General features: G+C 39.9%; 1 long non-coding RNA gene across 1 annotated transcript in view; it reads left to right on the top strand.

The window, feature by feature from the left end:
- LOC137268296 (uncharacterized) overlaps positions 1-26,341 on the top strand; it is a 53,700-nt gene that overhangs the window by 1,110 nt on the left and 26,249 nt on the right. The window lies entirely within an intron of this gene.

Below are 26,341 nucleotides of genomic sequence, written 5' to 3' on the forward strand. Positions count from 1 at the left end.
GTGCAGAGTTTAGCCTTTATATAATTGTTGTATAATTGATACCTTAATATGTGCACAAACTATGTTATAAAAAGCAGACGTCTTCTATCGATATATTCGAAACGATACTTCGCTGACATTCATCGCTATGACTAATTTAAACTAATTTAATCTAAACGCCTAATTTAAACAATCCTTGTCGAACCTTTGTGATATTTAATTGAGATGAACATTTTCAACATCACTTTTAATACTTTTGGTTTCAGTTTGCTGATAATAATTATTTTCATTTGTTAAAATTGCGATATTTTCCAAATCGTAATTTTTAATGGTTATAGTATGTAATGTTTGTATTATTTATGTTTTGTCCTTAGTATAATTTTAATACTGCTTAGTATGATTTTAATACTTCTGATGCGGCGCTTAGTATAATTATAATACTGTTGATGCGGTGTTAAACAATAGTCACTCAGTGCGTCTTTAAAGGACAGGTCATATCAGTGTTGCTTCACAATACCTCACATGAATATTCGATATACGACACTCTGAGAGAGATTCAGGTCTTCAGTGTGACCTGCGAACGGTGAATCTACACATTAGGTCATTGTAACTGAAACTCTCTGCCATATCTCACTACACACTGTCTAATGTGACTTGGTATTTGCACGGAAAAATCTCTACCAGAGTACGATTATCCGATCTCCCTTGCATCTTAACCCAATGTTAATAGCCCTCTTGAGGGGAACCTGGTTGTCAGCAATATCACGGGAGAATGGACCTCTCACATTGTACTCTTGAGCATGTACTGAATCATCCTCGGGCCTTATGATTAGAGATCAACACTTAGCAGCACCGTATGTATATAGACGGTGGTCAACATTGTATAGTTCTTTATCACACCTAACCCGCGAAGATTCGAGTTAGAATTGATCTTCAGTAACCCATGCTTGTCGTAAGGGACGCCTAACAAGATCGTGTGGTCAGACCCGCTGACTTGGTTGACACATGTCATCATATCCCATTTGGTGGATCCATGCTCATTCCTTTGATCACTGGTTTGTCTGGTCCAGACTCTATCATCCACCAACGCCATATAGCTGGGACATTGTTGAGTGCGGCGTAAAACCAAACTCACTCAATGTATCACACCATATGTGGCGTTGCGGAACCCCAGTGTATTGTCTGAATGACAGCAGCTTGTCATAGTCTACCTGTTTGGTAGATACATATAATTCCCTACGTACTACTTTAGCGCTGAAATAATAAATATGTCACTGCCTTCGGGTTACGACTGACAAACGAGTAATTAGAGAAGCATTTCTTTCCAATGTCGTAAAAGTTTCTTGTCTCGGGGCCAAATATTTATACATACTTCAGTCGTATTTGGCACGTAGATCTGAGAAAAAGCGACACCGGAAAAGGGCGTATTACAGCTCGTATTCCTGCACAACACGGGTGTTGGTTTAGCCTAGTGGGTAAGGCGTTCGCTCGTCACGCCTAAGACCAGGGTTACGATGCCCCATATGGTTACAATGTATGAAGCCCATTTCTCGTGTCACCCGCCTTGATATTGCTAGAATATTGCTAAAAGTGGCGTAAAACCCAACTCACTCACTCACTCCAGCACAAGATCACACGAAGCCGCTTCGTATGCTGTCGTTCACAGCCGTACCAAACTCGCTACAACAGTTTTTCTGCCCCGTCATATCATGTTCATGTTCAGCATGTACAAATGCGACGTAGTTGATTTACGACATAAACATTTTAACGGCGCAAACTGTCTTAATAACATCCAAACCTTACTATTCGTAACTTCCGCATTGAAGTTACCTTGACATGCGTATCACTGCTCTCAAGGAAGTTCCACGCAAACATTGGATCGCATTCACCCGCCGCAAGTCATAGGATCAAGTGCCAATTCTGATTACAAAATATTTTAATCCTAATAACATTTGACACGCTCTCACTTGTGAAATAACACCGTCTTTCGAATGACCACGATCCGGCAGCCCTGCAATACAGAGAACAATGCGGAATTCGCCAAACCTCGCCGTATTGCGCGACGGTACTGCTGTCGTAAGGCCAATAGCTATGTAATAAACATAAGACTCTGGTGGTTGGTTAAGGGTACACCTACCAATGTGTCATCTGTATGACGGTGTTCTGCAAACAGCTTTCAATACCAGTGACATCTAAACAATTCCATTTTATATTCTAAGATTTCGGCGGACTTCATGACAACACGCTTCTAACTAATTAACGTAGACGATGTTGGCGCATAATCAAAGCTTCAAATGCTTGCTGGTTGAAGTTGACAACACGTATTAGGTTACAGAAATAGGATGCTCAGTCTATGGGTTTAGAGGGTTAAATGCATATTTTGCAATAATTTGATGAGCCTACAATACAGTAAGAGGGTTCCCATAATTATCAGTAAAACCGTCTCTGTCTTAGATCTTTAATCTTCTGAAAAATCAGTCAATGAATTTAGTTTTAAGCTGATTTAAGCACGATTTGAGCAATATCAGCAGAAATGGACTTCACTTATTGCGCCCATACTGGGAATCGAACCTGGGTCATCGGCGTGACGTGTGAGTGCTTTAACAACGAGGTTATCCCCACCAGTACAAAGAGAAATGCTGAGCATGAGACATCCCTTCCATCCGTGCACATTTGTTTAACCAGCACTGGATGGTTAATAACCGTTCAAACGACCGGGATAGAACGGCTTTTTATGATAAGGACATTTAAGAGCAACGTTTTTGAACATTTTAACTGACGAAACATTTTTAATCTAATGCACGTTTCATGTGAAGGTGAAAGAAATATGAAAGGTGGTTATTTTTTAATAAAACTTCCTACAGTACTGATCAATACATATTATTGCCCTTTGTCGATTTCTCAAAACGGACGATCATACGATGTGTCCATCAGAGGGGAGTTGTCAACCCTGTCCAAGACTGAATATATGAGACGGTCCCGCTGTCCATCAGTATTGGTCAACCAAGCCGTTAAGTCCATATTTCCCTTCACTAAGTTTCCTTAATCAGGAAATGACCAGCTTGGAGAAGTGTGTGAACTTTCCCATGATTGATCTCCTGAGGCCTTAGAAATCTGGTTTCTGTGTAAATGTCGACATTATCTAACTTTTTCTTCTTCCTTCTTTGGACTCTACAGTCTATAAATACTGCAGCCATCTGTGTCTTACGTCCTGTATTGTTGGATCCTTCAATTGACCAAGATTCCAATGCTTTGAAGGTGATAACTAGGCAAAAATACAAACTGCTGGGGAACAAAAAGACAAACTAAAACACGATGACACTTGAATGCATATAGAGACACGGTTCAAGGAAGGACCTGACAAAAGTAATGGCTTTTACTCTTATTTACTCACAGCAATAATAAGGTCAGTTCAATAAGTACTACTATTTCGATCACAGAACTTTAATAAACCTGTTTGATCATAGCATTGTAATAACAAGCATATTGAGAAAACTATATGTCTTTTAATAGTTTGTAATTTGTATATTTTTTCGATCACAACAAAGCAGTTTGAAAGAAACGAAATTTATTTCTCATAAACCACAAATATAAGGTAGTTATTTGGTCTGACTTTTTGAAGGAACTCTCCATTTTGTGGAGATGTCGTGTGATTATTAGGATGGTCTATTCTCGTTCTTCGTAATGTCAGCTATTGATTCAAGTCTGTTTGTTTGTCTATTGGATATTTATTTCACAGATCAAGGTAGGGATTGTATGGGTAAGTTGCTGCGTCTCACCAGGCTCTGAAGCATGCCCTTCATCAGAGTGAGCATCCACTTGTCATCCCTGAACCGCCTGAATATTTACCCTTGGTCTGTCAGGCAGCATCCTTTAGTCATGGGCTTCACCCAACTACTCAACGTCAATTTTACAGGTTTTGGTATGACTGAAATGACGGTTTGAACAGCGTTGATCTCAACTCACAAATTATACACGAGTGTAGTCAAGCCTAAATTCATGTAGCGAATCGAACCCGGACTTTTGGTGTAACGAGTAAACACTTCATCCAGTTCGATATGCCACCACCTGGTTGAACTGTAGGTTGCACTGTAAAGTGTTCTTCTTTGGAGGAGTCATGCCATGGAAAATAGATAAATGGACACTGACGAGTCCTTTGCGCCTTAAATGTCCTGTTTATAAGCATATGTGTAGGTCTGTGATGTGTTACATTTGGCCAGGTATAAATGATATCTTCAAATGTTCAACTTCGATGTAAGTTATGTCAGCGTTATTTTATCAAAAAAAGTCTTCAGTTTTGAGTTGGAGAGTTTAGTTTTATGTCGCTTTAAGCAATAGTACATCAGTAACACGACGGGGGACACTGGCGATGAGCTTCACACATTGATCTATGCGGGGAATCGAACTCGGATCTTCAGCGTAACGGGGCGAACACCTTACCCACTAGGCTACCCATCGCTCTTCTTTAAGTTACGCCTTCACTGCCTTCTGGTATCATTCCAATAACCAGCAGGCAATATGCAGAAGACGCGTGTGAAATATTTTCACATACTGGACAAAAATAGTTAGGGATTTGTGTAAATTTTGAACTTATGAATAATGACCTAATCATTCACTGGCACACTGATGAAATATCAATTATGAAAATACCAATATCCCTTACTAATTTTGTCCAGTATATTTTGTGGAGGAAACTTTTAACATAACGGCAACTACTACAACTGCCACGACAACGGCAGCTACTACAACTACCACGGCAACGCTTACAGGCATAAACCCACCATCAAACAACTTTCCCATTATTCACCACGATCCATCACCATTAGCCTTTGTTGTTTACGTTGAGGTACAAGCGAGCTTCCGCTTCTTACGAGCATGTTAAACAACTGCCGTTCAAATTCTATTTAAAGTTATTCGATCAAAGTTACAACATTTCAATGTCTCACAAAACCCCCAAAGCGATTTATACATGTCTTGCATAACACATTTCCTTATCAGACTCTTCAGTGACAGTCATGGCGTCCGTTCCATTTTTTATTTCTTTAAGTGGCATTCATAAGCTGGTGTGATAAAGAGGATCACTCCTTATGGACGTTTCGGAGTTGACCCTACGCCGTTTTCAAGAAAACAATGCTTGATAATAAATATCATTCATACATACATACATACATACATACATACATACATACATACATACATATATATATATATATATATATCTCCATGATCTCTAGTTGATAGTGATTAATAAACAGATGCTCTTGATATCGTCGGAATCCTAAGATAGGCCCATCTTTTGGTACATATTTCTGATGCGTTTGGAAATGGTCTTCGTTTGGATTATTGTGATAACGTCACAATTTGTGTTTTATGATTTTCGTATTGTTTTGTATTTTTCTGATGCCATGCAGTTTAATTAACCGTATTACTTGAAACATGTACCTGAGCTACCACATAAACAACCATTTACGCAAGAGGCGTACTGATTCAAGCGTCTTCAGTGAAATAGGATAATGATTGTTATCTCGTCAAACTGTTACAAATAACTGAGGTGAATGGGCACCGACGTCACTTGGATATATCAGGATGAGAAATAATGTCCTATAGAGATCTGGAAATTGATCCGCACTGTTTGATGTCTTCCATTCGCGTTTTCCGCGTAGCTTATTAACAAATATAGAGCAATGATTCTTCAATGAGAACTGAAGAATGTGTTGCGGAGAGGACTCGCAAGAGACTTATTGCATTCAAGGCGAAATTACAAAATTAACCTTCACCGAGACAGATTAATGTGATTTTCGGAGCTTATTTGACGTCTCCGAGACGGAATCTCACAGTATGTCCACAATGTGTGATATAAAAATACATGGTAATTATATGTTGGATAGGATTGCAGTTACTTGCGTCTTGTAATGTTAAGTGGCTTTGCGAGTAAATGAAGGGATCGACATATTAGTCTTGATTGTTTGCAAGCCGCCGTCACTACTGATGATTCTGCTGACTGGGTCTGGAACGTTGGACATGTTTTTCAGTCATGCAAAGGTTGAGTTGTGCTTTACCAATTCGCTAAATCACATCAGTAACCCGTGAAAATCCGGGTTGGATTTGGAAATCAGCAACCCGCACTTGTCTACAGATGCCGCGAAAGGAATGGGATGGTCAGGCTTGTTTTCATGGTATCCCAATTGCGGAGACCTATGCTCATTGTATCAATCACTGGATTGATCCAGACCCGATTATTCACAGAGTGCCACCGTACTGGCTGGAGTGCGTCGTTATAGTCTTACACTGAGGACTCGTGAAGATCCTAAACCCATGACTGTCGTAAGAGACGATCGGGTGGTCAGGCTCGCTGACTTGATTGACACATGTCATCGGTCCCCATTTGTGCAGATCGATGCTCATGGTGTTTATCACGGGGTTGTCTAGTCCAGACTCGATTATATGTAGACCGCCGCCATACAGCTGGAATAACTCAAGGTGTAAACACTACAGATATTACAGTTGTTACTGGAGTAAGGGCTTGTGTAAATCAATCAACTGCTAAGTGTACGGTCTGATTAACGAACGGAGTGAATATTACTTCTCATTCACACCATGGGTCCGTGAAGAACCGCCTTAGAATCGATCTTCAGCAACCCATGCCTGTTGTAAGAGGCGACTAACGGGATCAGGTGGTCAGGCTTGCTGACTTAGTTGACATATGTCATCGTACCCTAACTGCGCAGACCTATTCACGATCTTCAACAAACGATTGTCTGGTCCCAATTCGATTATTTACAGACCGCCGCCATACTAGTTGATAGTTCCCGCCAAACAACAAACAAATCGCATGAAGGTTTCCATCGTAACCAACGCATACAACGTCGGACAAAAAAATCCCGCAGACGAATAAACTGAGAAGATGGAAATTATGCCGATGTTGGTTACATAACACTTATACTTACCATTATAGTCAGTGAACTGAAAATATGATTGTATAGTCATGTTCGTATTTTAATAAAATTCAAAACTTTTTTTTTGACACAAAGATGCCACACATGCAACGTTAATTCCCTCACATACAATTTCTGTTTACACACATCTCAGCTGAGTTACCATGACAACACTTTAACTTGCCATACTAATGTTTGCCATAAGCCCCCTGGCAGCGTATTGAGAACACAACACAACAAGAGGAACCCTTGTTATAACATGTGCATGGCAATTATATTTTATATACACTGAGCACTTTCCTTAAGTGTGGAAGTATGTTTTTTTCCAGAATAGCAAACTGTGTTCGCCGTAACAAGCAGTTGAGTACAGTCTGATCTCTCTTTAAACCTGCTAAATTAGACGGAATCATGACTTTGTCAAGTGGACGAGCTGGGATGTAAAGGATCTAGTTATAGCCGGTGATATAGAACACATTCCAAAGTTATCAATCTCGTTAGATTAGAAGGTTTAGCAAAATAAGTTTTAAAATTTCCAGGGACATTAACCATTTGGTCAGGGGAATTGAACTCTGATATCATTAAGATTTAGGCCTCACAACTCCCCCGAGGCATTCAAAACGAATCTGGATCGTTACAGAAGAAATCCCCATTTAGCAGCTTGGTGACTGGTCAAAGATGTTCAAGGAATATTTGGCGAATGTGTGACGTCACAGGTAACCTACATATATGATCTATATTCATAAGAACTCTTGTTGATTGCACGTTTGCAAGAATTCGACAATATTGTGAGAACATATTCCCCAAACAAAGTCATTGATGACACCAGATGGTCGCTAAAAGATAACCAGTTTAAGCAGTCGAACTCGCGAATGTCAATCAGCTGCTGACCTGAAAAATAACTGTTGCATATGATTCAATCCAGAAAGAAAATACATCGGGCATCGATCTTGCAAATGAATTTTGGACGTCTCCTCCACGCCATAAAACATTTTAAGTGAGGTCTTTATTAATATAACCTTGACGAAGCTGCGGGCTCATTTCAAAGTACTATGCTGATAAACGAATTGATGTGATATTACCATTTTCCTTTCGTGTATATGGCCATTCTCCAGTGCCCCCACCCCAGAAACTCACTGTCGTGTAGGGAAGAGAACAGAAAGAAATACTTACTTGTCTATTGATGTTGTGAGCGGCGCTCGTGTTGGAAGATAAGAACCTTTTGGTGAACACCTGGTGTCATCACGCAGCGAAAAACCCTTTTCCACCTCCAAAAGAACGCTCTGCTGTACAGTTGTCAGTACAGGAGTATATGTTTGTTTTCAGCGCAATTGTAGCTGTACAGTATTGTTTGTAAATAAATCGAGGCTGGACTAGACAAGCCAGTGATTGCCGGATTGCGATACAAGACAGGGCATGTGTTCAGGAATCACTATGGAATGTTGATGATACCAGGTTGTCACGAAAAGGTGTGTGAGTGAGTTGGGTTTCACATATTCCAGCAATATCACGTAGGAGGGTGGGGGACATCAGAAAGGGGCTTAATACATTGTACCCATGAGGAGAATCGAACCCGGGTCTTCGATATGACGATCGAACTCTTCAACCCCTAGGCTGCCCCATCGCCCTTGCGAAAAGGTGAAAAAACAACCTTGAACCGTTCGCTACTGCGTATGTACGGTCAATATAATAAACGGCCACTCTCAGTACATTATGTAGGGTCCGTGTGGTAGCCCACTGGTTAAAGCGTTCACTCGTCACGTGGATGACGCAGGTTCGATTTCACACATGGACACTATGTGTGAGTCCCATTCCTTGTGTTCCCCGCCCTGATATTGCTGGAATAGTGTCAATAGCAACGTAAAACTAAACTCACTCACTCACTTTGAACATTATGGTCGAATGTGCGGTTACAACGAACTACCTTTTGTGGTTCAGTAGAACTGTAGATTACTGTACGTACAATTTTGATTTGGTTCCGTGTTCCGTGTTCCGTGTTCAAAATGTCCGCTTCTGTTCAAGTAATATCGTATTTGAAAAGCCGACAGCGTATATTTTCGGACTTGAACATGAGATTATTCTAAATCTTCTTTGGACGGCATTTTAAAAGTTGTATAGATGAAGGAAAACCAAGTTCTATGGACAGTCAACTTCTTTATTGCAATGGGTGCGCATTTCGGTGTAGATACTAACAGATACTAACACCGAAACACCAAGAAGTTGACTATCCATAGAACATGGTTTTCCTATATTCTAAATCTGTTAATGTTTATGTAAAACATATGACAACAACAAATGTGCGCAGCTAAATTTTGTTGTGGACGTATTTTCTCTTTTTTTTTAGCATACATCGGTTTGTTGCAATTGAAATATACAGTTTCCCGCTTCAGCTGATCGTCAACGATGTCGATTTAAGGTGCCCTTGTCCGAACCCTTTTAACCCTATTTCTCGTCACCTTTCCATTTCAGGGAATCACCGCCGTAAATGTCCACCTTGATGACATTTCTATGAATAATGAGCGAGCCGTATTGTATTCACGAGACCCATAAAATGCATGAGGGATTTAGTAACCGATCTTGACATTTCCATGTCATACAGAGGCTGTCTGGAATGGTAATGTGAATGCTTACAGCTCTTTCTGGGGACCATATTATTTGTAAACTGTACACGTGTTTCCAAAGAGTTCACATGTTGAACAAATAACACAATGGAAGAGATTTCAGTTAAAGTGTTTTTTTCATATTGCATATTATCTTATTTCTTTTAAAGACACGATTAGGAATCAATTTTATGCATTGAATTTTGACATATTTTTTTAAGTTAAACCTATTTTGTTTCAAATTAATTAAAAAAGTACATGAACGCTTGGTGTTATTTGGGAGTTGTTTTAGTTCATCTCTTACTTTTTCATTAGGTAATAAACTGAAGTCAATTCCTGAGTTATTTCCTGACGGGGAGGCACATTACGTCTTGGTAATTTCATAAACACACTCCAGCGCTCCGAAATATTTCTGCTGATATTTGGAGTAAAGCGTGTTGTCATGGTGCCTTAACCATCACTTATCTTCATCGTTAAAGATATTTGGTGCAGAACTATGTGATCGAAAAATTAGTCATGCAATATGAATGGGCATTACAGCAAGGATGGTTGCCTCGTCGGTATTCTTTCTCATTTACATCGGAATTAATTCATGTATCTTGACGTTCTCTTATTTCTGTACATCAGTATACATTCCATTCTTGATCTCTGATTTCAAAAGACTATGCTTGTCGTAAGAGGTGACTAAAAGGATCGAGTGGTCAGACTCGCTGACTTGGTTGACACGTCATCGGTTCCCAATCGCGCAGATCGATGCTCATGCTGTTGAACACTGGATTGCTTGGTCCAGACTCGATTATTTACAGACAGCCGCCATATAGCTGGAATGTTGCTAAGTCCGGTGTAAAACTAAATTCATTCACTCTCTCACTCACTGATTCTAAAACTTTAGTCTGCAATACGTTAAAAATGGTGAAATGTTGCATTTGTGAAGAGCTGCAAACGATGCCTTACAGATTTGATTGATTTTAAACTGTAAAAATAACGATTTTATGTAAACAATATCAAATGAACTAGCACGATATCAACACCAGAAGAATGTTTCTATATAAGTATATTTCCTATAACTTAACTTAAAACTTTTACAAGCTAAAAAACGTATATTTCGCAGACGGCTGATGCTGTAATTTGATTTCAAAGTTAAAATGAAAAAAATTATAATTTGCTACTGCTCGTGGTATCTTATCTTTGAAAGTCAATTTTTGTTCCGAATAAGAGATAGTTAAATGGACATATCAAATAAGCAAACTTTCAAAACTTCTTTTATTCGTAAAAGTATTTTAAGTAATTCGTAATTCTCTGTAACCTTTGTTTTGCCCCAATGTTTATATATGTTTTCTTGCGTGTATTTTGAATTGAAATACATTTTATCCATATAGATTTGGACTATTTGGCCGTGATATTATTTGCTACGATTGATATGTTAGTCCTTGGTATAAACAGGAAGAAAATGTTCAGAGTTCAAAGTATGAATTTGTGGTGTAAGAACTAATACATTCGCCAGCTCCTATTTCCAGACAAAACGTTGGTTTTCTTTGACATAATGATATGGACTGTAACTAAATGATTGTCAAAGTATGTGCATATCATATTTGGAGTTTCATCGCTTAAAGTTTAGCAGATGAATAGTCACACAGTATTGCAGGAGTCGGGATCATGTCGTAGTCTCTCCTGTAACAAACGGCAAATGAAAATCTGTCACACAGTATTGCTGGAATCGGGGTCATGCTATAGTCTCACCTGTGACAAACAGCAAATGAAAATCGGTCACACAGTATTGCTGGAGTCGGGGTCATGCTATAGTCTCGCCTGTGACAAACAGCATAAGAAAATCAGTCACACAGTATTGCTGGAGTTGGGATCATGTCGTAGTCTCGCCTGTTACAAACGGCAAATGAAAATCTGTCACACAGTATTGATGGAGTCGGGATCATGCTATAGTCTCTCCTGTGACAAACAGCAAATGAAAATCTGTCACACAGTATTGATGGAGTCGGGATCATATCACACAGTATTGCTGGAGTCGGGATCATGCTATAGTCTCTCCTGTAACAAACAGCAAAAGAAAATCTTACGCAGCCACTAATTTAACACAATATTAGAAGGAAGCAAGAATCTGTTCGACGTTTCTCAAAGACCATAAACATCCTTTACACAAGCACTAATGTAACAAAGCATTAGACAAGAGCAAGAATCTATTTGAATTGTTTTAAGGATCATAAACACCTTTTTAATTGGTATTGTATAATACTTGAAAGAGTGAGTTCAAGTTCAGGGGTTGTTTTGTGCATGTCAGTTAGTTTCATTCTGAATGGACAAAGTGTAACTGTGATTCATGTGGAGAGGTGAAAATGTTATGGTATTGAAATCTCAATCATAGCTTGAAATTATAAATGAACTCATTGACAAAACCAATACCTCGTGACAAGAAACAGATCGACATGCTCTTTACGACGGATGTGTATCTCAAGCACTAATGCCAATGTCTGGAGTGACTACCTCTTGAATAATAAAAAGCGTGCACCGGTAAAGTTGACTGCAAAGAGCCATTTCTAGTAATGAGGACATATATACAGCAAACTAGCACAAGTGAATTAATCGTAGGGCATATCAAAACTAGCAACGTAACTAATTTTTTTCTTTGAAAAGTCAATGTCAATAGCAAAAAACTTTAAATGTATATCGCATTCCGGAAGCCACCGAGAGTTAATGAGCAGAGTTGTTATCACGTGACTGACGTCATAGTAGCCGATCGACTTACAGCAGATTGCTCTTTACGTGTACCTCAAATGTTCTCGGTGGCATCCAGAGACAATAACTCCCACAGAAAGGTTGAGAGGATCAACTGAGCTTGTGCTACCAGCTGTTTTAGTCCTGTCGTAGGCGTCCATCCTTCTTACCCCATACATGTCAGATACGGGAGAGGTATTGAGAAACACACCGTGTATAAGTACGCCATATATTGTCTATAAATTGTCTATAAAAGTATTATTATTGTCTTGTTGACAGGATATCTCATTAGGACGGCCAATCCCTGGCACGTCATGAGCGTTCTCACCCACCCCCATCCCGCTGCAGATAATGTCCATGGAGATGACATAAAATGAAGCGTTTCGATCGACATTCATGTGTTCGACTACTTTGTACTGGCCAATTCCTGTTTCCACCATGACGATAAGACACTGATTATCACCAAACAGTGGTCGAATGACAGTGGTTAATGACCTCTTGATTAAAATAACTACTCAGTGTGTGTTGGTAACATAAAAAAATCAAACTCAGTAGCACCCAAACATACACGTGCAAACCATGGCCGTCAAGTAATAATTTAAAGTAATAATTTAAGGAATATATATTGAAATATGCAATCATTAAATTTTGAAATACATATATATTTATTGGCGCTTATTGGAAGCACAGTTGTTTCAGATCTTCGTCGTCGATAGATGCAGTTCGTGTCAGTTGCATGTGAAAGGAAACTTTGAAGTAAAAAGGGACCTAGGCAGTCACAAATTTTATGAAACGGCCAAATTTGAAAATAAACCAAGAAACAAGAGTTGTTCCAAAACTGAAGCAGGGATGATCATTTCCGAGGAGCTCAATTTCTGTAACGGCCTTTCCATTTCCAAATCTGGAACCAGACTTGTGCAATTCGAAGTTTGATAATTTTTAATTCAAATCATACCACGGCTTTTTAAACAGTTTTGTGATAAAATAACATTATATTGTATTAACAAAGCAGTGTCCATGAAAATAGGTAAAACGTTGTTAATATGCCACAAAGACGGATTTCCTCCTGTTCTAAGCTTCCCAGTCAGACAGCTTAGTGAGATTCTCTGTCTGCAGGTCCATCATGTTGAATAAACATTATCTCTTACCTCTTAATCGGGATTCAAAGTTCACCCAAAGGACATCACACTGCAGACATTTGCATACACTTGGGTAATTGTTATTCTAAACTGACGCAAAGGTGGACACAATTTCTGAAAACAGGTAATTACTTTGTTCGTACTTGTCGTTGTTATTATCGTTTAATATTGTATCGATGATTGTTGTGTATCAGATAAACGGACAGGAAATAGTTCGTATTTTAACTCTAAAATCAATAAATTTCATATTATAATTCCAATTACAATGTCATATTATTTCATATCACATCAGTTTCATATTTTATATACTCTTGGGCCTTGGACATTGAATGAATTGTCGATAATAATAATCGATGTCTTTATCGCTTTCATTTTCTCGATGAAATTTTCGTAATTTTTAGTGTAAAGGATTCACATCAAAACGTTTCGCTCTCTAATGAATAACTAGTAACTATTAATTATTGTGTTTGAAAATAGTTGTTTTGTAAACTGGACATGTGGCTAAGGGAAAGGGAGAGATTTAAAGCAATCTCAAGGCATTTAAGTGTTGACGATGAGTCCACAGTGATGTCGGTCAAGGATAATTAACACGTAGTGAAGAGTTCTGAACATAACAGCGATAAAACTATATTACATCCTTTACACATTCCCTGCGTTAAGTGCTGCATTCACGCATATTGGGGGCATGGTGGGCGAGTTGAATAAAGCGCAAAGCAAGTGTTCCAGCGAGCTTGGGGTGACGGGACAGAGCCCCTGATTGACGATGTGTATGAACCTTAGGAGTCAACTTTGAGTGAAGACTCTTTCAGTGTTGTCACAACCCCTTGTGTACAGTACTAAACCCTGTGCATTTAAAAGAACCCACAACTCCGTTGGTATATGACTAGATGCTGGCCACATGAATACATGCAAAAACATAGTTGCGAGTACAGCAACGTGCGGTAAACTTGAACAAAGAGCTGTGACTATGTGCCAACCCAGCTGTAAATGGAACAAAAGTACATTAACTCGTTGCTCATAGTGGCTGCAAGAATTGTATGTTCCCCAGCGAGTTGCGATTGATAACGTTGAAACTGACATCCAGTGATCGAGGAGGAAACAAAACTTCCTTGGGCACGTGATCTGTTATTGGCGCAAGATCTTGTGGGATCAACGCGTACAGAGCTGTCAGAAGGTTTTACTTTTTGGTTGCATGTTTGTTTGTGGTTTAACTCCACACTCGTCTGTATTATAGGTATATTGCGGCTGTCTGCAAATAATCGAGCCTGGACCAGACAATCCAGTGATAAATATCTTGATCATCGATCTACGCAGTTGGGATACGATGACATTTATCAGTTAAGCCTCTGAACCTGACCAAACTTATCCCTTTAGTCTCTTCTTACGACAAGCAAGGATTACTGAAGATCACTTCCAAGGCAAGAATGGACTGCTGAAAATCAGTTCTAAGGCAAGCATGGATTGCTGAAAACCAGTTCTATGACAAGCAGGGATTACTGAAAATCAGTCTTAAGGCAAGCATGGATTGCTGAAGATCAGTTCTAAGGCAAGCATAGATTGCTGAAAATCAGTTCTACGACAAGCATGGATTGCTGAAAATCAGTTCTAAGGCATCTGAAAGCCTAAGCAGAGGTTGACCAAAATGTGCTATTTCAAACAATGTCTCTTAAAGCTGGGATAGATTTTGGCCATTTTAGTGTCATATCTACCAACGCCGCTAAAAGCCTAAGCACTAGTTCTCAGTGATTTTGTTATTTCAGGCAATGCCTCTGAGAGCGTCAACTGTGGTCCTATTTGCGTCATTCATATCAAAGCTTTGTAAAGCTTCATGAAGCTTCACAAACAGTATTATTTGCAGGTAGAACATCGTTAACACTGTAATGAATTACCAATACTTCGTCATTGCTATGGTTCTGCGAATGATGACTTAAACATAATATATTAATCATATAATAACTTCATTCTGCCGGAGGGCAGGGGTGCTTAAAACCTATTGACCTATTAGTTTCAGTGTTCTTGCCGGTGTCATCAGAAGCGAGAAGAACCTAAATCACTTCAGATTAAATTCGTGCATTGAGTTGGCTGAAATAAGTATTGGGACACTAAAACGAACATATTTACTCACATTCAAATCACGAACGATTCCGGTGCCGACGCTTAAGACATTACAGAAGAACTTATTGGAGTAAGAAGTAGTGGAAATCAACCAATCACTACATTTAGGTTAGGATTAAAGAACGGAGTAAATGAGACTTCGTTTGCATCATGGTCCCGTGAAGGTCCGGGTAAGAATCGGTCTTCAACACCCCCTGTTTGTACCAAGAGACGACGATACGACTAGCTTCATCAAGTGGTCAGGTATTTGGTGACTTGGGTGATACATGCCATCATATGGTAACTGCACAGACCGATGTTCACGATGTTCGTCAAACGATTGTCTGGACCAGACTTGAATATTTACAAACCGCCGCCATGTTAGTTGATAATTCCTGACAAACAAGAGGCAAACGAATCACATTATGGTTTTTAACGTAACCGATGTATTCAACGTCGTACATAATTACTGACACGAAGATGGAAATAATGATGATGGTACTTGCACAATTATCAGGATATATGTTCCCACGATTTAACACACCATGTTCATACGAACAATATATTCATATAGCCACATTATGTATATTCTACGAACATTATGTATGTTCCAAAAAAATTTGTAAAGCAAGCGTGAGGAAACCCTATTACAAGTCCAGGGCTACACTTGATTGAAGTATGAGGTGAGGTGACTAGCCAATAAATCAATCGGGTGGTCAGTATCGGTGTCTGATTTGATAGCCTCTCTGTGGATCGATGTTTACGATGTCGTTTGCTGGAATGTCTGGTCATGACACGATTACTTACTGACAACCACCAAACAGCTGACATATACTCTTTAAAAAAGTAGGGGATAGTGAATTTTCAATTTGGATAGGAAGTTTAAACATTAACGCTTCCAGGACAGACATCTTATGAACGCATCACCATTTCCCTCTATTACAACCCCTAAACACAACGCATGACATGCACGTGCACAACGCAGTAGCCCCATACACGTGCATGGGGTCCCATTCTTGATTTTGACGTTTTTAAAGAAGTTTGAGAAATCATTGAGGACATTAAGTTTGACACTCATCTAGCATCACTCATATTTGTTTCTAGCCGTTGGTTTAGAATGACAATCGTATACATGCTAATTACATGTCAAACACCAGTCGTCTTTCAAAAGCGACTACATTCCAATTATGGCTGTAAGAAATGGTGATGCACTCTCACACCACTCAGTAATATCATATCAACATTGATTGCTTCCGATAAATCTCCGAAATATTTTTAATCGTAAATAAAAAAGAATGAAGATTCCCTACTTTTTTGAAGAGTATATTACCGAGTGCACAGTTAGGCAACAAACAAGGTGTGGTATGAAATGCTGTCATTATCCTCAGTTCTAAGGTGTAAATCCGGGATTCAACCTGATTATGGCCTCCTTAACTGGTGTAAGATTTGTTTCCACGCTCCATGGCTGAAGTAATGACGATGAAACATAAAACCTTGCCTCATTCACCTTTTAACAAATTTGATGTTAGGATTACATGCATACAGCTTGCTATATGTTAATAAGGATGTTGTATTGAAGTGCCATGAAACGTCCCATTTAACTCACTCAACAACATAGAATACATAAGTGCATTTTTACCATATATGGCACCATAAGTTTCCACTTGTTCGTTACACATGACACTTGTCATACCAGTCCTTACTCATAATGTTTGCTATCGTATCAAAGAATCTATTATTCCTTTTTGTATTCTGCAAGCTGAATACTGAGGCCAATAAGGTATGCCATCAAGAGCCGTTGTACGTGCGAGAAGAGCCATCATGACTTGTTACCGTCTCATCTGGGACCTAATCAGAGCGTTGATAAGCAGGCGATTGAGAGATTTACCTTTGATCCAGTCTCATTCACAATCGTCCGCCAGTCCATTATCTGTCGGAAACACGGGCGACATACAGAACTGATGACCTCGTCATGCCCTTGTGGTTAAATGCCCGGTTGACGTTAAACATGGTTTAAAGAGAGCTTTGGGTTTTCATGTACCCTTGTTGAGCTTACCTTACAGGATTTAAATCTTATTTTGTTTGGTGCACACAAATTCCCATGGCATTTGTGTTTAGAGGATATGTGACTTTATAGAGTTAAACCCCCAACAATAATTATCACAAGTCATCTGACATCTGCATCAACGGCTGGGAGCAGGTTACTTTTCCTAATATAAACCTTTTCTAAAATAAAAAAAAACACCTTAAACATTAGATATTAGAAAAGAGTGTTTTTGGAATATTCTTAGTTGATGATTATCTGATATAAAACGACCTAGTTTGCGAGTGGCACTACATTGTGCGGCATAATTTCATGAAATATCAAATATGAGAACAAATTAGACATCAGCAGAAACGAAACCGCTGGATTGTCTATACACTTATATCTTATTTTGTGTACTTTATAATGCAGGTGTCAATGTTCAGTTAAAATGGTTTAATTCCCCATGATCCTTCCTATTTCGACTTGCCCCTTTTGTTTCGGATATTCTTCCGGAGAACAATAGATTCACCTTTGCACAATTTATGTTGTGAAGTTACGACCTGGGATTTACATAGTTTAAACAATCGTCGGATATCGTTCATTTATACATATACTCCTAATAAAAAATTTAGACTCACTTACAGCACTCACTATATGTCATGCATGTGCACATGGGTACATCGAAGATTGATTTCTCCTCTACCTTTGGGGAACCAAGTGCAAACCTTGTGCAGATTAATTGCACGAAGATCATGCATCATTGCTGAAAAGCATGTGCAAATACTACGCACTGTGAACAGCTGCTTTTAGGGCTTAAGTTTTTTTTTAAGAATTTGCCAAGTTTCACTGATTTTCATTATTTACCAAACTCATGACGAAACCATTTACAACGTTACGAATTTGTTTCACTGTGTAAACAGTACTCATAAACACTATGGAATATTTTGCAAAACCTAGGTTAGAACAGCTGATTGGAGTGGCTACATTTACACTAAGTGAGTCTAAACTTTCAAACTTTGCACAGGTACTTATAAAGAAATCCGCAAAATATTATGACAACACGAATTTCTTTCCAATTTAACTTTACACTCAGGGCTTCCTCTGAATATAAAGTTGAAATTACCTACTGCGTAAATAAAGGCATATTCTGGTACGAGAATCTGAGTGAGTGAAAGAAAGAGCGAGAGAGAGATAGACAGATAGACAGACAGGTACATAGAGACAGAGATAGAAAGATAGGTAGATGGATATACACACACATTTAAAAATGGTTTACGTTGTAGCACCGACACTCTCCCTGTGTGCGCGCGTGTGAGTGCGCATGTGTGTGCGTGCGTGCGTGTGAGTGCACTAAGCGTGTGCACTTACAGATACACAGTATGTTTGACTACAAACGCTAAAAATACCAAAGGAAAAAGTATGGCCCATTAACTTCAATCACAGATGAAATCATACAAAACAACCGATATTGATACCTCCTGTTATTATCATGAAACTAGTAACAATATGTACATTATTAACGCGCCCACCAGCACCTAGTGCGTATTAACACCTGTCGTGAACGTATTGTTGTTCATTGACAACTAGGATGCTACCAGCGTATTAATACATATAATAAACCCGGGTTGCTGGACTGGTTAGTAATTAGCAGCTGACCATCCTCTCAATGTCACGGTTATGAGTTATACATAGGATAAACAGATGGCGCCACTACTTGTCATAACAAATATTGATGGTTAACGCATGGCCTGATGTAACGTGCATAACACTACATACACGTTCAATAAAACTGATTTTAAGAAAGGGAATTCATTTCAGAACACGTTCTGTTCTAACATATGTTATATTTGGGATCATATTTTCTCAATGAATTACAGCCTGAAAGTCTTGCATTTGGATTGAGTCTCATCCAGTATTCGAAACCTCACAAAATCGCCAGCACACAAAGTCAGCCATCTAACCCACTCAGCTACCGCGGACAACTTGTACTCTTGACCATGTATTTCATGTTCCCTGACAGGTGTAAAGTGGAACGATTGACCGAAAACTATTAATGCACTATGCCATTTAGAAAGTGGTCAGATGTAATGTGTTACATTTTGGATTAAACTTCAAGAAAAGTACGAATTTTAAAACGAACTTGTGAGAGTCCCGTCCGGGATTCGAACCCTCACTCTCAGAGTTAGGCACCTAATTGTCCAATACCACTTGCGTTTCAGCATTGGGCATGTCAAGTAGTATTTAACCAGGACTCAGAGAGGTTATAACAGCTGTCGTTCTTCTTAAGTTCATGAAGGTGAATCGGTGAGGCAGATTGCACGCTCCTGTGACGAAATATTGATGTAGTTTGCGGTGTGTCAGCTAAATATGGATGACAATTTCGAACTGATGCAGAAGTCAGACGTTTACCATTTTGGTGAAGGCAACGTAATGCAGGAATACTGCCAGATGTTTAAATATAATCAGTCCGAAGCGGGATTCGAACACACCGCCGCCGATTTCTGGCTAGCCTAAAGTATTCAACACCTTTTCAACAAATAACGCATTCTGTACATACGATGTTCGTATATAAAGGATTTCCCAGGGCAGCTTGGCACTGACTGACTTAATTTATGACAGTAATGTCAAAGTAACATCCAGTGCTTCACGTCCGAAAAGATCTTCAATAAACAGAGTACTGGTTGTATATGAGGCATTTGAATGTAGGTCTTGGATGAACTACAAATTTGGATGATGAGACCGCTAAAATGGTGCATTTTTATTCTATTTCATTTTATTACTATTTTACTATTTATTTATCATGATCAGATTTTCAAGATAAGACTTATAATTACTACCCTGAAACATACAGAGACACCATGGGCGCGTGCGTGTGTGCGCGCGCGCGTGTGCACTGAGCGTATTGATATTGATATGCCACTGCACATGTGTATAGTAGATGCGATCAAATATTCTCAACTGAACACATGTAGACAGTCAGTGATGTGCAGTCCTAGCTAAAGTCGCGACAACGTGCACCTTCCCACATGCAATAGTGTATCACTATAGCCACTTCCACGTCTTTAGTTAAGAGTCAGAAATCGTTGATTTCCTCATCCAACATGTTTCTACTGTTAATCGCTATGCCAACAAAGCTTTCAGTAAATGACAATTAAGGGATCACACCCGAAGGCAAGTATCCATGTTTCCCAGAAATCCCATTTTAGAGTTCTAATTGTCAGTGGCTGCCGATTACTACTGATCAATTAGGGCGTGCTGTTCAACAGCCTGATGGGTTCATATCTGAAGACTGCCCGCAGTGACTGACGTTAGTGGACACTAGCGGGCTTTCACCTTGAGTAGTGATAGCACCTCGCACACTTCCTGCTGTACACAGCGAAATCGGTCGGGCTTGGTCGAGGAAAAAATAAGTCAGGCCATAACAAATTGATTATCAGATTTTTTTTTCATCACCTCAAAGGGGCAGGTACATATACTTTCAGGACAAAAATGGGCGGGGTGGATCGCTTTTTTCTTATAGAAGAGATGCATCGTTTGTATGTAAAACGTTTTGTCGCTTTTTTTTCTTATTCTACGTTATTTTGGTGCCATGTTATTCTGTTGAGTGAGTGAGTATAATTATATGCCGCACTCAGCAATGTTCCAGCTATATGGCGTCGGTCTGTAAATGATCGGATAATCAGATCAGATCAGATAATCCAGGGATTAACAATACTGACAATCAATCTACGTTCACTCACTCACTACCGTCAATTCCCTTTTATGATAAGCATGGGTTACTGAAGACCAGTTCTAACGCGGATCTTCACGGGTTATTCTGCGGAGACAGAAGATGAATTTGTGAGTTCTATCATGCGCAACGTCCATTCGTTCCCTGTGGTTAAAGCAGGGACAGCCTAGTGGTTAAAGCGTTCGCTGGTGACACCTAAGACCCGAGTTCGATTTCCCTGGTGGACACAGTGTGTATTATCCAATTCTGGTGTACCCAGCCTTTTGCGCAACGTACAACCTCACTGACTCACTCACTCGCTCACTCCTTCACTCACTCGTGCAAAAGGGAATGTTTATGGGTCTCAGTTGGATTTCTAGATTACCACGGTCCGGAATCAGTGTGCATTTACTTTACAGACCATTTACTTGACCGAAATGTGTGTGACTCAATTTTATTATATTTTTATGAAATCTTCTTTTTAAGGAGCGTATGTTTGTCTGGAGGAAGACCGATTGCCAAAACAATGAACCATATTCTGCGGCATAAATGAATTGTCAAGCCATGAAACAAGTCCCCATGAACACACCAGACTTGGTTTAAGAACATTATTTTACGGTTATATCACTACAAACAGATATTTGTAAAAAAAACAACATCGGCCTAGAATATTTCAATTTATCAATTAGTCCTCCCTACGTTACTGTTAACAACAGTTAACCGAACACTGCCCTTGACAGAAACTCCTATGATAGCTTAATGCATGTACCCAGCAAGCTTCCGTAACTAAATGGCTGGACTGTTTCAGCTGACACTTAACGTCATGGTCTACGTCATCAGCGGTGTCTTCTCACCACGACGACGGTGACAGTTAAAAGGATCATACACAGTTCTAGAGGCCCTGATTGACACAAAAGTGCATATTCGTGTCAGTGTTAATTTCACACGTGGATAACTGCTTCAGGCTTCATTAGAGCAGATAAACTAATAACATCTAATAACATATACGGAGAGCGTCTGATGTCTGTTTAACACGCTGCCTGCCTGTGGCCTCGTAGTAATCAATGTTTGCAGTTCAGAATTTCTGTGTGAGAGCATATCACGGCTTATCAGGAGAAATAAGGTATTCGGATCACATGTAAGTCATTGGATTATGTTCTGACCGCCAGCGATAGGTTGTGTGAAAGTATGTTATGATTTGTGTATAAGATGTATTAAGAACTATGGTACTCAAATTTAGCAAAGGACACTTTCAGTCATTACTGGTTAAAGTTTGATGAATGAGTGAGTGAGTGGGTGGGTGAGTGGGTGAGTGAGTGAGTGAGTGAGTGAGTGGGTGAGTGAGTGGGTGAGTATGTGGGTGAGTGGGTGAGTGAGTGGGTGAGTGGGTGTGTGAGTGGGTGAGTGTGTGGGTGAGTGGGTGAGTGAGTGAGTGGGTGAGTGAGTGGGTGAGTATGTGGGTGAGTGGGTGAGTGAGTGAGTGGGTGGGTGAGTGGGTGAGTGAGTGAGTTGGTTTATGAGTGAGTGAGTGACCAATGACCTTACCAGACCACCACTGTCAGGATAGAGACTCCAGAACTCCACACACTGTAACCCCATATTATCATAAATCCGCGTGCAGAGTGATGAACAAACGCTTGAAATATCTCAACGGCCCCTTAACGTGAAATCAGCTTAACCCATTTTTCTCGACATCATAATCAAACATGTCCAGCGAACAATTTATCGCAGTAAAATCTCAAACAACCCATTTTCCATAGTACTAGTTTCATGATCATTGTCTGAAAAAAATTAAGCTTAATAAAATATACGCCATACAGGCAAAGAAACGTCAATATTGCAGGTTTTTTAGTGTGGTTAATTCTCATCAAATGTCGGTTTTTACCAAACCCTTGTCTCATCAAACACCCTAGGAACTCCCAAGTGATCCCACGAACAGACGTAAGTCTTGTGGCATATATCATCTGGGCAGTTTCAATTCCTTGTAGATCATTTTGCAAAATAGTCTCCTTGGCGGTATATCATGTTCTCAAGTGTGTGGGTACCATATTGTCACCTTACGAAATTCTCTTGAGCAGAGCTAAATTATGTCATGGTGGGTTGGCGCTATTGTGTTGAAAACGATACAAACGTATCAGTAATCATAGGAACTCCCGCCCACGACCCATGTGCATAGTACAAAGACAATTTGTGTGACAGACGAGGATATTATTTGGTAAATAATTCTTTTATGCGTGGATCTGATGGCCCAGCGGTTCAAGTTCTGCACTTACCGTTATTGTGTTCTCAGGTATGTTTGTACCAGTAGTCTTGTAGTTCAAACTTTCGTTCGTCTCAACGAAGATCCGGGTTCGATTCCGAAAGTGGGCCCATTTCTGGTGTTCTCCGCCATGATAAAAGCGGTGTATCTCACTGCCTCACTCACTTTGATCAGAGCTACATTGTGTCTATATTTGGGATAGAAGCGATAAAAGGTTTTTATTGATCGTAGGGAATCTCTGGGAAGACTACTGTGTACTGTACTAAGACAGTTTGAAGTAACCGACAAGGATATTCCGATGCAAATAATATGATATTTGGAAATGCGCAAATCCGATGGCCCCTGAGTTCGAGTCCTTGATCCTGAGTGAGGTCTTATTATGACCCTAGTCCATTGCCACAATGGGTTAGCCTAGTAGTCACGCCGAAGACGCGGATTCGATTTCCCACATGGGCACTATGTTTAAGTCCATTTCCGGTGTTCCCCCCATGTGACATGACTGGAAATATTGCTAAAAGCGTCAGACTCTTAAAACTAAACTCAGTTACAACCTGCACCATAATGTGCGTGTTAACTTTATAAAATGTCACCTGTGCATGTCTCCCTATCTAATCCGATCCACACCCCAACAACCCAACACCCCAACACCCCCATACCCCCACATCCCCACACCCCCATACCCATCCCTATCCCCAAACACACGCGCACATTAAAGGCAGCCTTCAAGCGCCAATTTCTGTGTGAAAAGATGTGCGCTCTTTGTCATAATGCACTGGGCACTGAACGTTGTTTACTCAATAAATGGATTTTAGCCAAATACATTTAATGAAGACAATGTGCTGGGGGTTTGATCACAAAGCAAATATCGCTTTGGCGTATTTTCAGCAGGTTTGAGGCCTGTTGTAATGAATCGATGACTTTCAGTAATGTGAGTAGCAGAGATATAAGAGAAACATTGAACTAATACCAAAACTACTGCTACTACTACTACTACTACTACTACTACTACTGCTGCTGCTGCTGCTGCTGCTACTACTGCTGCTGCTGCTGCTGCTACTGCTACTGCTGCTACTACTACTACTACTGCTGCAGCTACTACTAATGCTGCTCCTACTTCTACTACTACTACTGCTGCTACTACCGCTGCTGCTACTACTACTGCTGCTGCTGCTACTACTACTACTCCTACTACTAATGCTGCTAAAGCTACTACCATTACATCGTGTACTACCGCTATTATTATTGTTACTACTACTACTACTACTGCTGCTGCTACTACTCCTACTACTAATGCTGCTAAAGCTACTACCATTACATCGTGTACTACCGCTATTATTATTGTTACTACTACTACTACTACTGCTGCTGCTACTACTACTACTACTGCTGCTGCTGCTGCTGCTGCTGCTGCTGCTACTACTACTACTACTACTGCTGCTGCTGCTACTACTACTCCTACTACACGACGTTGTGGAAAATGGGGTTTTCCAACTATTTCAAAATAGACCAATATACAACCGAAGAAAAATTCAAGATCTGGACCTTAATGACAAAAACGATGACTGTGATAATGTCTATCCCTTTTGACGTTAATGTGATTCGCAAAATTCAGAAAATTATGTGGATATGCGGATCTTTACTTTGAAATATCTCGCTTGCTCCCCTCATACAGAGTCGTCAGGCGACCTTCTGAACCCCTGGCCTGGCGTTTGCTTCATTTTAAAGACTCAGATGCAACCAGGCCCGCAAACCTGTCTTGTCTGTATCCCGCCTACACAGTCGTCAGGCGCCCCACTGTACTCCGTCCCTGGAGTCGGCTTGGTTTAAAGACTCAGAGCCATCCAGGCCCACAAGTCTGTATCTCGCACACAGAGTCGTCAGCCACCCCACTGTATTCAAAATCCCACAGAAAACATATGTCGTTAAACCTGAATTCTCTGTTGTTCTTGACAGTAATGCGACTGACAAGATTCAGGAAAAACATGTCAAATATGCAGACCTCACATACGAAGTGTCCCGTGTATATGTTACTGTCAGACTGTTTACTCAGTCATTTCATGAAATGACTGAAATTTGGCCCTGGGAGTTACACTGACTGAAATGGTTGTTCGTTGGTGATACTTCATATATAACAAAACAATACATGCATATTGCATTTTTATTTCATATACATGTAATCAGATAAAATCATTATTCACAGCCCATAAACAGAAGGGCAGGTCTTGGCACATACAATTACTTGTTACAACAGTTTAAGCTATTTTGGCAACGACTGTTACACGGTTACATCTCAATTTGGCCCTGAAACACTTGCACCTATTTGTCTGGTACCGTTTTAGTCCTGAACAGCCACAGATGTATCATCTGGCGCCTGGCGTTTCCTTATCGACTTGTAGAGGTCAACCCATTGTAAGACCTCGTACTCGGACAGAAGGCAGTACTCATGACGACTCCTTTTGCTTGTTGATTCACTAGAATGCCTAACCTCTTCTACCAAAGTGAGGTACACTTCTTCTTCGGGCACTTGACGCATATTTCTTGCCGTTCAGTAAGAACTGACAGGAAAAAACAGTCATTTCCCGAACTGACTGAAAGTTTCAGTCATTTAACGAAATGATCAATTATACAGTCTGACGGTAACATAATATACAAAGTACTGAGTGCCATGTTGGTTCGCTACCCGTTGTTGTTGCTTCTTGAGGTTTGGCACCTCTATATCTCCTCACTGGCATTGGGAGAGAAGCCAGTGTGTTGCCAGGAGCACAACCCTTCAGACACTTTGGACATTGAAGAAAGCTGCATTGTTGAAATCATTTTTCCTTAACGTTTTGTTGGGTACGTTTCCTTGGTGAAGTCCCATTCGCTGTCTTGA

This window comes from Haliotis asinina, chromosome 16 (genome assembly GCF_037392515.1).
Source record: "Haliotis asinina isolate JCU_RB_2024 chromosome 16, JCU_Hal_asi_v2, whole genome shotgun sequence".
Classification (NCBI taxonomy): domain Eukaryota; kingdom Metazoa; phylum Mollusca; class Gastropoda; order Lepetellida; family Haliotidae; genus Haliotis; species Haliotis asinina.